This window comes from Ailuropoda melanoleuca, chromosome 4, assembly GCF_002007445.2.
Source record: "Ailuropoda melanoleuca isolate Jingjing chromosome 4, ASM200744v2, whole genome shotgun sequence".
NCBI classification, from domain to species: domain Eukaryota; kingdom Metazoa; phylum Chordata; class Mammalia; order Carnivora; family Ursidae; genus Ailuropoda; species Ailuropoda melanoleuca.
Genome location: NC_048221.1, coordinates 28,012,735 through 28,027,609, shown reverse-complemented (window position 1 = coordinate 28,027,609; position 14,875 = coordinate 28,012,735). Strand labels below are relative to the sequence as shown.

The 14,875-nt window shown below is 37.7% G+C and overlaps 1 protein-coding gene across 7 annotated transcripts in view; it reads left to right on the top strand.

Annotated features, from left to right (window-relative positions):
• Positions 1-14,875, top strand: part of FHIT (fragile histidine triad diadenosine triphosphatase) — a 1,448,934-nt gene that overhangs the window by 133,525 nt on the left and 1,300,534 nt on the right. The gene's annotated exons all lie outside the window — the stretch shown is intronic.

Below are 14,875 nucleotides of genomic sequence, written 5' to 3'. Positions count from 1 at the left end.
AGATACTAGAATGTAAAATGTGACATCAAAACCACAGGATGTGGTGGAAAAAGAAGTCAAAATGTAGAGCTTTAGAATACATTCAAACTTAAGTTGTTATCAACTTAACGTAGACTGTTGTAAGTTGTTGTATGTAACCACAAAGCAAAAGCCTATAGTAGATAAATAAAATGATGAGAAAGAAATCTAAGCATACCACTAAAGAAAGTCATCAAACTACAAAGGAAGATGAGCCACCTGGGTGGCTCAGTCAGTTAAGTGTCTGCCTTCAGCTCTGGTCACGATCCCAGGGTCCTGGAATCAAGCCCTGCATTGGGCTTCCTGCTCAGTGGGGAGTCTGCTTCTCCCTCTCTCTCTGCCCTTCAACCCCCACTTGTGTGCTCTCTCTCACTCAGATAAATAAATAAAAATCATAAAAAAAGCACAAAGGAAGAAAGCAGGAGAAGAAGAAAGGTACAGAGGACGTACAAAACAGCAAGAAAACAATGAACAAAGTGGCAATAGTATGTGCCTGTCAGTAGTTACTTTAAATGTACATGGACTAAATTCTCCAATCATAAGACATAGAATCGCTAAATGCGTAAAAAACCAAAAGCAACAACAAAAAACCAATAAGACCCATCTATATGCTGCCTATAAGAGACTCATTTGAAAATTAAGGACATATACAGTTGAAAGCGAAAAGATGGAAAAAGATAGTCCATGCAAATGGAAACCAAAAGAAAGCTGAGGTAGCTATTATGTCAGACAAAATAGACTTGAAAATAAAGACTGTAAAAGAGACAAAATGATAAAGAGGTCAATCCAACAAAAGTATATAAAATATTTATGCACCTGACATAGGAGCACCTTAATATATAAAGCCAATATTAATAGCCCTAAAGGTAGAAACAGACAGTAATACAACACCCCACTTATATCAATGGATAGATTAGCCAGACTGAAAACTATTATGGAAACACTGGCTTTGAAGGACAGATTAGACCAGATGGACTTAATACAGATATACAGAACATTCATCCCCAAACAGTAGAATATACATTCTTTTTCAAATGCACATGAAATATTCTTCAGGGTAGATTACATGTTAGGTCACAAAACAAGTTTCAGTGAATTTAGGAAGATTGAAATCATATCAAGCATCTCTTGTGTGTGGTGATAGATATTAACCAGACTTTTGTGGTGATCATTTCACAATATAAACAAATATTGAATCATTAGGATACAAACCTGAAACTAATATAATGTTGTATGCCAATTATACCTCAATAAAATAGATCTGTAAAGAAAATCCACAGCAAACATCATGCTTAAGTGAAATATTGGGAGCCTTATCCTGAAATTAAGGGTGAGAAATGGGTGACAGTTATCACCCCTTCTTTTCAGCATTATACTGGAGGTCCTAGTGAATTCAGTGAGATTAGAAAAAGAAAAGATATAAGGATTGGAGACAAAGCAATCAAATTATATTATCTGCAAAGATATAATTATATAAATTTAACATAATTTGCTGGATACAAAGTCAATATAAAAATATATTTTGTATATATTAGCAACAAAGAATTAAAAAATGAAATTTTGAAAAGATAGCATTTAATGGGGTGCCTGGCTGGCTCAGTCAGTGGAGTTTGTGACTCTTGTTCTTAAGGTTGTGGGTTCGAACTCCGTGATGGGTGTAGAGATTACTTAAAAATAAAATCTTTGAAAACATAAAGTAAAATAAAAAAGATAGCATTTAAAATGAATACTACAACATATAAAGAAAGAGTATAAACTATGACCAAATTATATTACCATGGAGTATGAGGCAGAACAATTAGATATCTATATCCCCAGATTACCCTGTACTGTATACACAATTAACTTGTAATGCATTACAGATAAAAATACAAGCACTAAATTATAAAACATCTAGATGAAAACATAACAAGAAATTTTTTATGACCTTAGGTTAGTCAAAGATTTCTTAAATATAACACCAAAACCAAGATCCCTAAAAGGAAAAAAAGAGATAAATTAGACATTATGAAATTTTGAAAAAATGAAAATATAAGCCACAGAGTGGGATAAAATATTTGCAAATTATGTCTGATCAAACATTTACATCCAGACATTTAAAGAACTCTTTCAAGTCAAGAAGAAGAAGACAAACAAGAGTACTTATATATATTAAGAGCAAATAAGCATGTGAAAATATGCTCATTTTCCCTAGGGATGTGTAAATTGAAACCAAAAGGAGATGTCAATTCCATTGCTGGTGGGAACGTAAAAGTACAGCCACTCTGGAAAACAGTAGCAGTTTTTGATAAATTTCAACACATATTTATTATTTAACCAAGCAATTTCATTTCTAGGTATTGAAGTGCAAGGGAAAATGGAAACAAAATGTATGTCTACACAAAGAGTTGTGCATGGACATTCATAGCAATGTCATTTATAATGGCCCCAAGCTAGAAGCCATCCAAGTATCTATCAAGTGGTTAGCAGATAAACAGAAACTGGTATACTTATACAAAGGAGTGCTACTCAATAGTTTTATAAAGGAATGAACTACTGATTTATGAAACAGCTTGGATATACTTCAAAAATATTATATTAAGTGAAAAAATATAGACACAAAGGATATGATTCCATTTTGATGAAATTTCTAGAAAAGGCAAAACTATAAAGATAGAAAACATCTCTGTTTTGCCTACTGTGGGAGTAGGAATTAACTGTAAATGAGCATGAGGTAACATTTTGGGTTGATAGAAGTGTTCAAATAGTAGATTGTGGTTATATTTGCACAACTGTATAATTTGCTAAATCTCGTGAAACTGTACACCTGAAATGGGCAGATTCCATGGTATGTAAATTTTACCTCAATAAACCATTTTTATTTATTTATTTGACAGAGATAGAGACAGCCAGCGAGAGAGGGAACACAAGCAGGGGGAGTGGGAGAGGAAGAAGCAGGCTCATAGCGGAGGAGCCTGATGTGGGGTTTGATCCCATAACGCTGGGATCACGCCCTGAGCCGAAGGCAGATGCTTAACCGCTGTGCCACCCAGGCGCCCCTCAATAAACCATTTCTAAAGTTACTATTTAAAATAACCTAACATATTAAACATAAGAACAAACCTAACAAAAGATGTATTAGACATCTACAGAGAAATATTATTGGGAGAAATTAAAGGTAATCTAAATAAATGGAAGGACATAAAATATTCATAGATTGGCTGGCTCAGTATCAGTTCTCTTCATATTGATCTCAAAATTCAATGAAGTCTTGGCCAAAATATCAGAGTGCAAATGGCCCAGAATAGGTAAGACAAGTGAAGAAGAATTAGAACAAAGTCGGAGGACTTAAACAATGAGATACCCATATATTATAAAGCTACAATAATTAGGATAGTGCAATATTGCTCAAGGATAAACAGATCAATGGAACAGAATGGAGAATACAGAAATAGAGCCATATAGGGACACTTGATTTTTTTAAATAAAGATTTTATTTGACAGAGAGAGAGAGAGAAAATAAGCAGGGCTGGAGCAGCAGGCAGAGGGAGAGGGAGAAGCAGGCTTCCTGCTGAGCAGGGAGCCCTATGCAGGGCTTGATCCCAGGACCCTGGGATCATGATCTGAGCTGAAGGCAAATGGTTAACAAACTGAGCCACTCAGGTGCTCCTTGGGACACTTGATTTTTGAGAAAGGTGACACTGTGGAGCAGTGAGGAAAGGTTGATGTTTTCACTAAATGGTGCTGGGACAATTGGGCATTCATGTGAGAAAACATTCCTCACATCAAAAATAAATTCTAGGTGGATTGTTGATCTTAATGTGAGAGGTAAAACAATAAAGCGTCTAGAAGTTAATACAGTAGAATATCTTAATGATTTGGGGATAGCCAAATTTTACTTACCAAGAAGCATTATTTATAATATCCAAAAAATGGAAATTTCCCAAATATTCATCAACTGATGAATGGATAAGTTAATGTAATATGTCCACACAGTGGAATATTATTCAGCAAGGAAAGAAATGAAGTATTGATATGCACTATAACATAGATGAAGCTTGAAAACCTTACGCTAAATGAAAGAAACCAGTCACAAAAAAACTATAGATTATATGATTCTATTTATATGAAATGTCCAGCAGAGGCAATTCAGTAGAGACAGAAATTGGATTAGTGCTTGCTTAGGGCTTGGCAAAGGTGAGAGTGTTGGGAGGAATGGGAAGTGTCAGCTAGAGGGCATGTAGTTTGTTTGGGGGTGAATAGAATATTCTAAAATTAGATTACAGTGATTATTGTACAATCCTGTAAATACACTGAAAAACTTTGAATGAATTGGATAGTTTGTGAATTATATTTCAATTAACTTTTTTTTTAAAAGCAAAAAATGAAACAATAAATGCATTAGACTGCATTAAAATGAAATGTTTATACTGAAGACACTATTAAAGGAGAGAAAAGACAATCCACAGAATGGGAAATGATAATTGCATATATATGTCTATCAAAGGACTAGTTTCCATATGGATATCTTCTATAAATCAATAAGAAAAAGAGAAAACCTGATAGAAAAATGGGCAATGGATTTGAACAAGTTCTTCACAAAAGAAGTTATCCATATGACCAATCAGTATATGAAACAGTCCTTATTATAATTAACCATCATGGAAATGCAAAATAAAGGGACTGTGAGGGACCACTGCATACACATCAGAATGACTAAAATGAGAAGATTGATAATATCAAGTGTTGACAAGGATATAAAGCAACTGGAATACTCATACAGTGCTGTGTTGTTGAAAATTAATATAATCATGTTAGCAAGTGGGCAATATTTGCTGAAGGTGAATGATTAAATGCCCTATGTTATTGCAGTTCTACTAGATATATGCTCAAAATTGTGAGAATGTTCATAGCTCCATTATTTTTAATAGCTCTCCAATGGAGCTCAATCTGAATGGTCATCAACAGTAGAATGAATACATAAATGGTATCATCACACAATAAAATATTTATAAAGCAAAGAAAGTGAATCAGTTATTTCAACTTTGAACAATAAGGGTGAGTCTCACTAACAGAAGAAGCCAGATACAAGTGTATGTACTGTATGGCACCGTTCATTTAAAAGCTCAAACCATGTAAATCTGATCCATATTTTTAGAGGTCAGCATAATGGTTACCTTTGGGACTGAATTACTTGGGGGAGATATGAGGTGTGTTTCTAGGGTGTTGGTAATATTCTCTGTCTTGTCTTGCGTGGTGGTTACGTGAGTATGTGCCTCTGTGGAAATCCGTTATAATTTATGCACTTTTCTGCATGTATTACATTCCAGTTAACAAGTTTTTTTGAGAATTGATTGGAGTGATGCAAAAATGAGGGCAGGATTGGGGAAATTCTTGTAATTATCCAGGTGAAATGATGTTGTGGAAATCAGGGTAGTGGTGAGAAGAGAGAGAAGTGGTGATTTGAGAGGCAGTTAGGAAACAGTCTGGATTTGGCTTGGTGACTGATTCAGTATAGCAGTGTTCTGGGTTAAATGGTGTCCCCACCAAAGGTATTTGAAATCCTAACCTCCCATTGCCTCAGAATGTGACTGTATTGGAATCATGGCCATTGCAAATGTAATCAATTAAGATGAGGTCATACTGGAATAGGATGGGTCCTTAATACAGTATGACTGGTGTCCTTTCAAGAAGAGAAGAGACACAGAGACACATAAGAGAGAACGTGGTAATGGAGGCATATAGTGATTCAGCCACAAGCCAAGTGCCAAGGGTTGATAGCCACCACCAGGAGCTAGGAAGAGGCAAGGAAGCTTTCTACCCAGAGTCTCAGAGGGAGCATGGCCCTGTGGACACCTTCGATTTAGGACTTCTTGCCTCCCGAACTGGGAGGCAGTACATTCCTTTCCTTGGAGCCACACTCAGTTTGTGGTATTTTGTTACAATAGCCCCAGGAACTAATGCAGGGAGGATGGAAAGGCAACCTCTGGGTGGATGGTGCACTGAATTGACCAAATTGAATTTTACATGGACCATCAAAGTAGAATTTGAACATTTAATTATGGGAAGATGATGCTTTTAGCAGACAGTAGAACACAATACATCAAGGATTGAGCACCTCAAGAGAGCATTTTGTTCCTTATTCTGCATTCAGCCGGGAATTCACCTAAATCTCTTTGCCAGGTCAGGAATATCTCCTCTTAAAGCATTTAGAATGGCTCACAGCCTTCCTTAGAATTATTTGGAAGAATGGCAGCAGGAGGGGCAGGTTGGTGTGGGTAGTTAACATGTCCCTTCTTGTTTTTTCCAACTTGTGGGGCACAGCTGGAAGTGGAACCCTGGAGACACAGCCTCTCTATTTTATTATGCTTCCGGAAATCTGAATAAGGAAGCAGGGTTACTGCAAATTAGCTACATTTCCATTTCTTTTTCTCAGTTTTGAGTAGTAGGAGATTTGCTAGGGCTTGCATTCTTTTAATCTTTTCAGGGGCAGTGGGAGATGGCTCTCTGTCAGAGGCTTCTCTCCAGGCTGCCCTGAAATGAAGATGCAGCAAAGTCATATGCACTAAGTTTGGATTTCTGCCTCTTCCTCTTTATTTTTGCAGTGGCCCTTTGACAAGGCTGGCCTTCTCCTTGTTCTCTGCAGATTTTATTCACTGGCTGGCATGTGAATTTGAACAAACTTTCTCATTGTTTTTCCTCCTGCTGTGACAGCCTGGGGTGGGAGTGGGGGGTTTGTCCATTGGTGGGAAATGCCCCACTAATCTATCACTTTCAAAGCTGTCAGGGTTCTTTGTTGGGTCCAGGAGAAAAATAATCAGGTCTAATCAAGCATCTTAAATATTCAATATGATTAGAGGAAAACGAATGGATTTTGGAAACTCCTATTGATACTAAATTCTGCTTGCGGTTAGTCTTGGACATAAATTTCAGAAAATTATATGTAAATGTACTCATTAGTGCACTGTAATATTGAACATCTATTTTGTCCCTGGGCAATTTTTTTTTCTTAGCACAAAAGCTATTACCACTGTTATTAAAAACAGTAATTGATTTTCCATTTTTTAAAAACTTGTTTTTTTCTTCCTGTTCCATTTCATCTCTGCATTTTTGCCTGTGCATTCCAATAATATTTTCCTAGGGCTTGTAAAAGAATTACATTATGCTCCAATAATTTTGAGGGCAAAGGGGAGGAAGGGCAATGTGGTGTTACTGGAGAAGCTATTTTAAACTGGAATGGGCCCAGAAAACAGATCCTGGAATGACAAATTGAATGGCTTCATACTAAGGATTTGATTATGTTGTGTGTGGTTTCATCTGAACATCATAGATCTTATTTTGTAATTAGATATTTTGATAAAGCCCTAACTGAATAGTGCTAGAGTCAAAATATGGTTTTATTAAAAGGCTCTGAAACTTACAAATCAGCCATATAGATTAGCTGAAATATGAATGCTTTATGTGTTCTTGCAAATGTTGGTTTGATTTCTATTCTACTCTAAATTCATTTAAGAAAAAAGATAAAATACTTCTAAAATTCTGATGATAATTTTAATTAAAATTTGTATTATTTTAAGTGATAGTTATTTTTATTGGTATCCAGGATATGTTCTAGCCTTACATAGACACTTTACTGGGGAAAAGAAATAAAAGTACTGTGTATATTTAAATTTGATTTTGTAGGGAGAATATGCAATTTTGTTTGGGTACATACAGTATTATGTACACTGAAGGGCAAGGGAATGAACTTCTTTTTGTCCTTATGTGAATCCATTTTTAAAAAATGTTTTCCGGGCTCAGATAAAGATGCATTTTGAATAGATTCTGTATGTGGGGTGTGTGTGTGTGTGTTTAATAATGCAACTTTCATGCCATCAGTTCAACTGGATAGACACTGATGATTTTGAAACCATTTATTTGTAACAAAATAAGGAGGAGATTCTTCAGATTTTTTTTTTTTTTTTTGTATTCCCTTATTTCCACTACTGTGAACCAGAAAGTGGCAGCCTTTGTGATTCAGGATGTCTATCAGACAAGTTCTGTGCTGGATATATTCCTCCTGCTGGTTCATATTCCATCCTGTGGCAGGTAAACAGGCTGGAATCCAGATTTGTTTAAATCTGCTTATAAAAAGTCAGAAACACTATAGTGCTCTCAATGTGAGGTTGATTGTGTAGTTTGGATTTATGGCTTTGGCAAACACATCTGGCTGTTTACACTATTATTTATTTAGTCAGGTCTCCCTTAAGTCCCTGAGGCAGTCAGTATATTGGTGAAGTTCAAGGTGATAGAGCCTCATCAGTGTCAATTAAAATTTTGGCTCTACCACTTACCAGGCTTTGTGACTGCAAGCAACTTTTAAAACCTGTGTCCTTTAGTGTTCTCATATGTCAATAGGAGAAAATTATGATATCTTATGTTGTGTGGGGGAAGATTTAGTGCATTTAAAGGTTTGAGGACAGTGCCTGACACATAGTGAAACTCCATATTAAAATTTTTTTAAAAAATTGAATGTGGAACACCTGGGTGGCTTAGTTGGTTAAGTGTCCAACTCCTGATTTCAGCTCAGGTCATGATCTCAGGGTTGTAAGATTAAGCCCCATGTTGGGCTCATGCGCTGAGGTGGAGCCTGCTTAGGATTCTCTCTCCCTCTCCCTCTGCCCCTCCCGTCCCCTCTCTCTCTCAAAAAAAAAAACAAAAAAAAAATAAATAAAATATATAAAAAATAAAAAAAAATTGAATGTTGAATGTGAGTAGTTGTTTTTTCCTAACCCAGTCTGTGGTGATTGTGTTGACTTTCATATTTGGGCAAAAGAAAATGGAAGAAAATGTTTTAAAAATTACATACATACCTTAATAGTATATTTAAAAAAAATATAGATTAGTAAATGCCCATTTTAAAGAAAGCTGCAGATTACAAAACTTTTCCCAGCTACCATCATACCACTTTGCACCATTCACAAAGTATCTGGGTGTGAGTGAATTTTGAATATTGTTGAGATTATATAAGAAGCTGTTGATAGTATTTTCAGCTTTCATGAACATTATTATTGGTTTAAAGTCAGGTATCCATAGACTCAGCAACTCAGCCTGAGAGTCATTTAATAAAAATATTATTGGAGAAAGTGAGATGGTAACATTTAAGCTCTGATCAGCCTTCGAACTGACTAGAGTGGTATCATTCTAACTTGTGTGTATGGGATGAGATTGGAGGGGGAGAAGTTGGTATCCAAGAAGAAGGGGGGGGTCACTTAATAGAAATACTATCAGCTTGCTGTATAATGTTCTCCACTCATTCTTCCTAGAAGTCATAGGGAGAATTGGGTACTTTCCCATTTTGTAGCAAAGAAAAAGGAAACTCAGTGTTTTGATGGAAAATGCACCATGAAATACAAACGACTAATACCCTGTCTATTGTTTATCCCACTGAGATTTTCTGCCTCTCTAGTTATAGCGAAGGGTGAATAAAAATTAATTAGAAGCTGGAATCTGATTTTAAGATGGGATGTCAGACACATATATCAAATTGTTAGGTTAGCTGTAAAGCATAACCTGGGATTTATATATTTAGAAGTCATAATAAATCTGTCTGTCATGAAAATCAGATTACCCGGTGTTGCATGCTAATGGCTCATCATCCAGGGGAAGTGTAGTCTCCCCAGCAACTGCCCGCTGGTTCTGCTTTTCTCTGACTTGCTGTCTCCCTTGACCAACTAGTCAGTACACTTTCCCTACTTAGCAAAGTGCTTGCTCTAATAAATGCTTCTAGGCTTCCATAACGAGGAGATGTTTTCCCCTGGACTATAGCACAACCTCCTATGGCTTCCTTGACTCAGTAGTCTCAACAAGAATCAATCAGTCCATCAATCACTCGATTCACTAACCTAACAAGTGCTCCCAAGATATTTACTGAGTACCTGTTGTGTGCCGGGCTGTTTGCAAGGTGCTGGGAAGCTAACAAAGGCAGCACCTGCCCTCAAGGAGGGAAGTGATGGAGCAGAGCGATAATAAAACTCATAACACATTGTATAACATAATAGATGTGAGGGCATTGAGGATGGCTTCCCAGAGACCAGTACCTTTTGAGTTGAGATTTCTGAACTGAATGGTGGGAGTTAGCCACCAGCTAAAGGGAGGTGAGGACTGAGGACAGTCTTCTGGACAAAAGGAGCAGCTCATGCAAGTGAAAGAGTAAGGTCCACTGAAGAGTTAGAATGGTGGCAGATGGTCAAAGTGATGAGGCTGGAGAGTTTTGCAAGAACTTGCTCCCTAGGTTATTTAGGACTAGTCTAAGGGCCGTGGGAGCCACTGAATGATTTAAGTAGGGGAAATATCTTCCCACTGTTGACAAAAATTGACATAGTAGTGCTTTCTACCTGGGATGGCTGCCTACATTTTTTATCATGGGCTTGAAGGCTCTGTGCAAAGTGCACCATATCCCCTTCCTGGTTTTAATCTTCACTCCTGTTCCTCACCTTTCCTGAGGTGAGGATGAGTATAGGTACTGAGTTTGGATGTACAGGATAAATTGATTCTGAAAGAGTGAGTGAAGAATGAAGAATTAAAGGAAGCATGCTGAATATTTGTAGGGATATTTGTCTTGATACTTTGAGCTTTGGTGTTAAGAAGAAAGTACTGATGTTGGAATCACATTATTCCAAGTTCAAATCATGCCTCTAGCACTTACTTTCTGTGTGGCCTTGGGTAAATCACTTGACCCCTCTGAGCCCAGTGTTCTTCTTTTCTATAGGGTTGTATCTCATGGTGTTAAGGAGATTAGAAACAATATACACAAGGTACTATTGCTCTGCCAGAGACATATTAAGTGCTAAATAATTGATGTATCTTTTATGTATTATATAATCTTCAGTAGACTTCAGGTGAAAAAATGGGGTGAAAGTTTTGTTGACTCTGTTCTTAAAAACTTGGAAATTGAGGCATATATAGTTCATCCAACAAGAATGATTTTGTTCCCAATAAGCTCCCAAGAAAGATGTCATGGGAGAACTTGCTTTTCTTTTTGCCTCTGGATCTGAAAAGTTTGGTCTATCCCAGGTTCTTATACCAGCCACCTGTAACTTTGTCATTCATACCTTGACCTAACGCATTTTGAAAGCCTATTCTATTTCCTACCAATACCACCTCTTCGGGCTGATGAATTCTGGAGATTACTCTCTCTATGGGAAAGTGCTTTGTAAATTAAAAAGCATTTAAGGGCTCTCCATTCTGCTTCCGTTGTCCTTGGGATACCTCCATTGCAGCCAGTATTCAGTTGAGGTAGCAGATAATCTGTTCATCTGGTATAGAAAAGGGGCATCATTTAAATCTCAAATTTTCCACTTGTTAGCTGTGTAACCTTAGGCAATCTATGTAGTCTCTCTATGGCTCACTTTCCTTCTCGGTAAAATGAAGATATTAGTACTTCAATCATAAGGCATTTATGAGGGATTAAATGAAAAGTAACGTAAGGTACTTGGCACAATTCCTATCACATAGTAAGAACCCAGTAAATGACAGAATTATTAACTTGTTGTATTATTGCTAACATATTTATAACCGTTATTATTTTCATCAGAGTGTCTGTCTCTGTTAGACTCAAAACTTGACAATAGGAAAACCACGTCTTTAAATTTCTGTATCCCTAGAGAGTCCTGACCTATAGAAGGCAGTGAACAAATACTTACTAAATGAATGAGCAACAAAAAACGAGAGGCTTCTTAAAATGTGTATGCAGTCCTTGGTACATTGTAGGAAATTAATACACACTTGTTCGTTACTCTCCTCTTTGCTTAACCTTCCCCAGTTATACTGAAAAGTTTTCGTCGAGTTCTTTACTATGGGATTTGGTGAAAATGACCCTGTGTGTTCTACACACCTCTTCCGGTTTTCTGAAGAGTTGTGTCTTTTTTAGCTTGTTTGTTATACAGTAGCTTCCCTAACCTTGCATCATTTCCAGTTTGTTGGATCTTAAGACTTTTAGTGCTTTTGGTTACTAGAAAAGCATTTCTGAGGGACATCTCCTATGGGCGTGGATACCATCAAGTAATATTTTCTGAGTCGGTGTGCACATGTGTGTTTATTCTTCTTGTTAAAAAACAAGCATCTCTTATAATACTCCCCCCTCCCTGCAGAAGGAGAGAGAGATCATAAAACCAAATGGGCAGCGAGGGTTCACAGCTACAAACCGGACAAGAGGCTCCTGCTGGAGCTCACACCAAGAACATCTGGATGACTTCAGACAGCAAAGGCAGGTTCCTGTATGCCTAACTTATTCTCTGAAAGGAGGTTGGTCAGGGGCTAAGATGTTTTTGGTAGAACATCAGGACCTGTTTTTCCTAGTCCTCAATGCCATGCTTGCTATTTTCTCAGTTTTTCTTACAAGTGGACTGCTTGTTTTTCCCCTCTTGGCCTGATGGCTTTTATCTGAGACTGAACTTAGCCTGGCTTTTCCACACGTCTGGCCTTTCCACACGACTTCTAGCTTGGTGCTTTTCACAATGAGTCATCCATTCAAGTGCCCTTGGAGGGCAGCTGGGGAGATTCTGTTATTGAGCAAAGAAAGTAAGGTTAAGAAATTCCATACTTCTGTATAGAATTACAGTTTCTTCATTTTTCTTAAAACCCCCCGTCCTCTCAACCCATCTTTAGTTTTCCCACTTGTGATGGAGACACACCAACATGTAATATTTGTCTTCCATCTTTACTGTAAGAAAAATAGCACTACAATTAAAAGGGAGATCATTGACATTTGGGCTCTGTGGCAGGGAGGCTCTAGGGAGGCATGAGGAGGTGGGCGGCAGAGTGTGTTCCCCGCCCCAATGGAAGCAGCCACAACTCAGCCCAGCTGTTTGTTACCATGTAGGAGTCTGGTGCGTGTAGGGTCAGAGCTTCCAGCATTTTCTGTGAAACTCTCAATTTGCAAATATTTAAAAGGATTTAAAAGCATTAGAATGCTAAGTCCACCATTACTGCGTGTCCCAAATGAAACAGAGCAACAGGCCAGATTTGGCCGGTGGGTCACCAACATTCAGCTTCTGCTATAATACAGTAGATGCACAATTAGTGTTTTCAGACATTAGTCCATACTGTTCCACTTTGGAAGGAAAACAGGATTACGGTTAGAGCAGTGTCGTTTCCAATATGTATATATAGCAATATATACATAATTTGAAATACCCTTTCAAAAAGGGAAGACTCTCCTGAGTTTATAGCAAACCTCTAAAGGATTCTATAAGACAAATGGATTAGTTGTTTTTCACTTAGTACGAAGGCTTAAGGGGTTTGTGTGTGTTTCCTCTTGTTTTCCATTTGGCATGCACTACTTATGCTTTAAAAAAAATTAAACTGACATGCAGTGAAAAAAAGTTACTGGAGCCTGAAAGTTGGTTAACATCAATTACACTCTCGTGTCTAATAACACATGCCTGGGAAGCGCAACTTGTTTGTTATAAATACCCAATGCCAAATCAAGACTAAACAGCGACTTTATTTTCGTCGGTATTTACAGCATCACTTTAACTACTTTGACCCTATTCAAGGAGGTAATGAAGAGCTGGGTGCCAGTGATGTTGATAAACTGTGGCCATTTCTGCATTGTGTCCTTATAGCTGCCTCTGCTTCAGCCTCCGTTATGTAAATTGCTAGTCATTACAGCCATGCCATTAACTGGAAATGTAGCAAGATGACACATAGGAACAGGGCCAGCAGGACACTGTTAGCCCTTTTTATTGAGTACCGTATTCTGGGATGGGGAGCAACAGTCATAAAAAGGAAGCACACAACCCACCCCCAAAGGCTTTTGAACACTCAAGAATTCTTTTCTTTTTTTTAAAGATTTTATTTATTTATTCGACAGAGATAGAGACAGCCAGCGAGAGAGGGAACACAAGCAGGGGGAGTGGGAGAGGAAGAAGCAGGCTCATAGCAGAAGAGCCTGATGTGGGGCTGGATCCCACAACGCCGGGATCACGCCCTGAGCCGAAGGCAGACGCTTAACCGCTGTGCCACCCAGGCGCCCCTCAAGAATTCTTTTCTGTGCTGGTAGGGTGATTTTAAATTCCAGTAGTACAGACTTTTTGGGACATTAGACCCAAATTACAGACAATCTTCCAGGCTTTAAAAAATTAATGTTTTATTTTTAGCTAAAATAGAAAATATCTAAGCATATCTCAGGCTGGTTTATTCTTCCCTACTGGGATCATGTGCAAAAGGATATGAGAAAAGGAGGTTATTCAACCTGGAATGTGGAACTGAATGAATTAGTGGTCCAGTCATTTGTCTGCTATCAATGTCATTTTTAGAAAAGTGCATATTTTATTGCAATAGAGTCCCATAGGCCAAGGAGCCCATCAATCTTCATAACTTGATTAAGACCCACAGTTGATGTAGCCCACGCATATTCAAGTGACAAATGCTTTCTTGTGATGTAATAGCACGTGCTTCATCCATCCTGATCTATCTGGGGGATCTCTTACAAAAGCATGGCTCTGGCCAGTTCAAGACCCACAGGGAAAGAGGGATTGGAGGAGGTCTTTGTTATTCTAGATTTTCTGAGAGGACGTAGAATTCCTTTTTAGCAGAGTACAACCTGCCACACAAGTCTTTCCTTGGAAAGCTTTGTCTATCATTTATTAGGGCCTTTATGTTAAAATTAGAGAAATTGGGTCCTGGGTGTGTGTTTTGGGAGGTGGAAAAAAGTCTGTTTACCCTTTCTTTCTTGTCACCTTCCATATAACCTTACGTGTACATTGTGCATATTGTATATATATTTGGAGAATGCTGGAAAGAAAGGAAAACTTACATTTGTTAAACTCAGCTCTTTGTCCTGGGTTTGGTACCTTTGCTTTCTATGTGACTTTGGATTCCTTCAGATGGAACT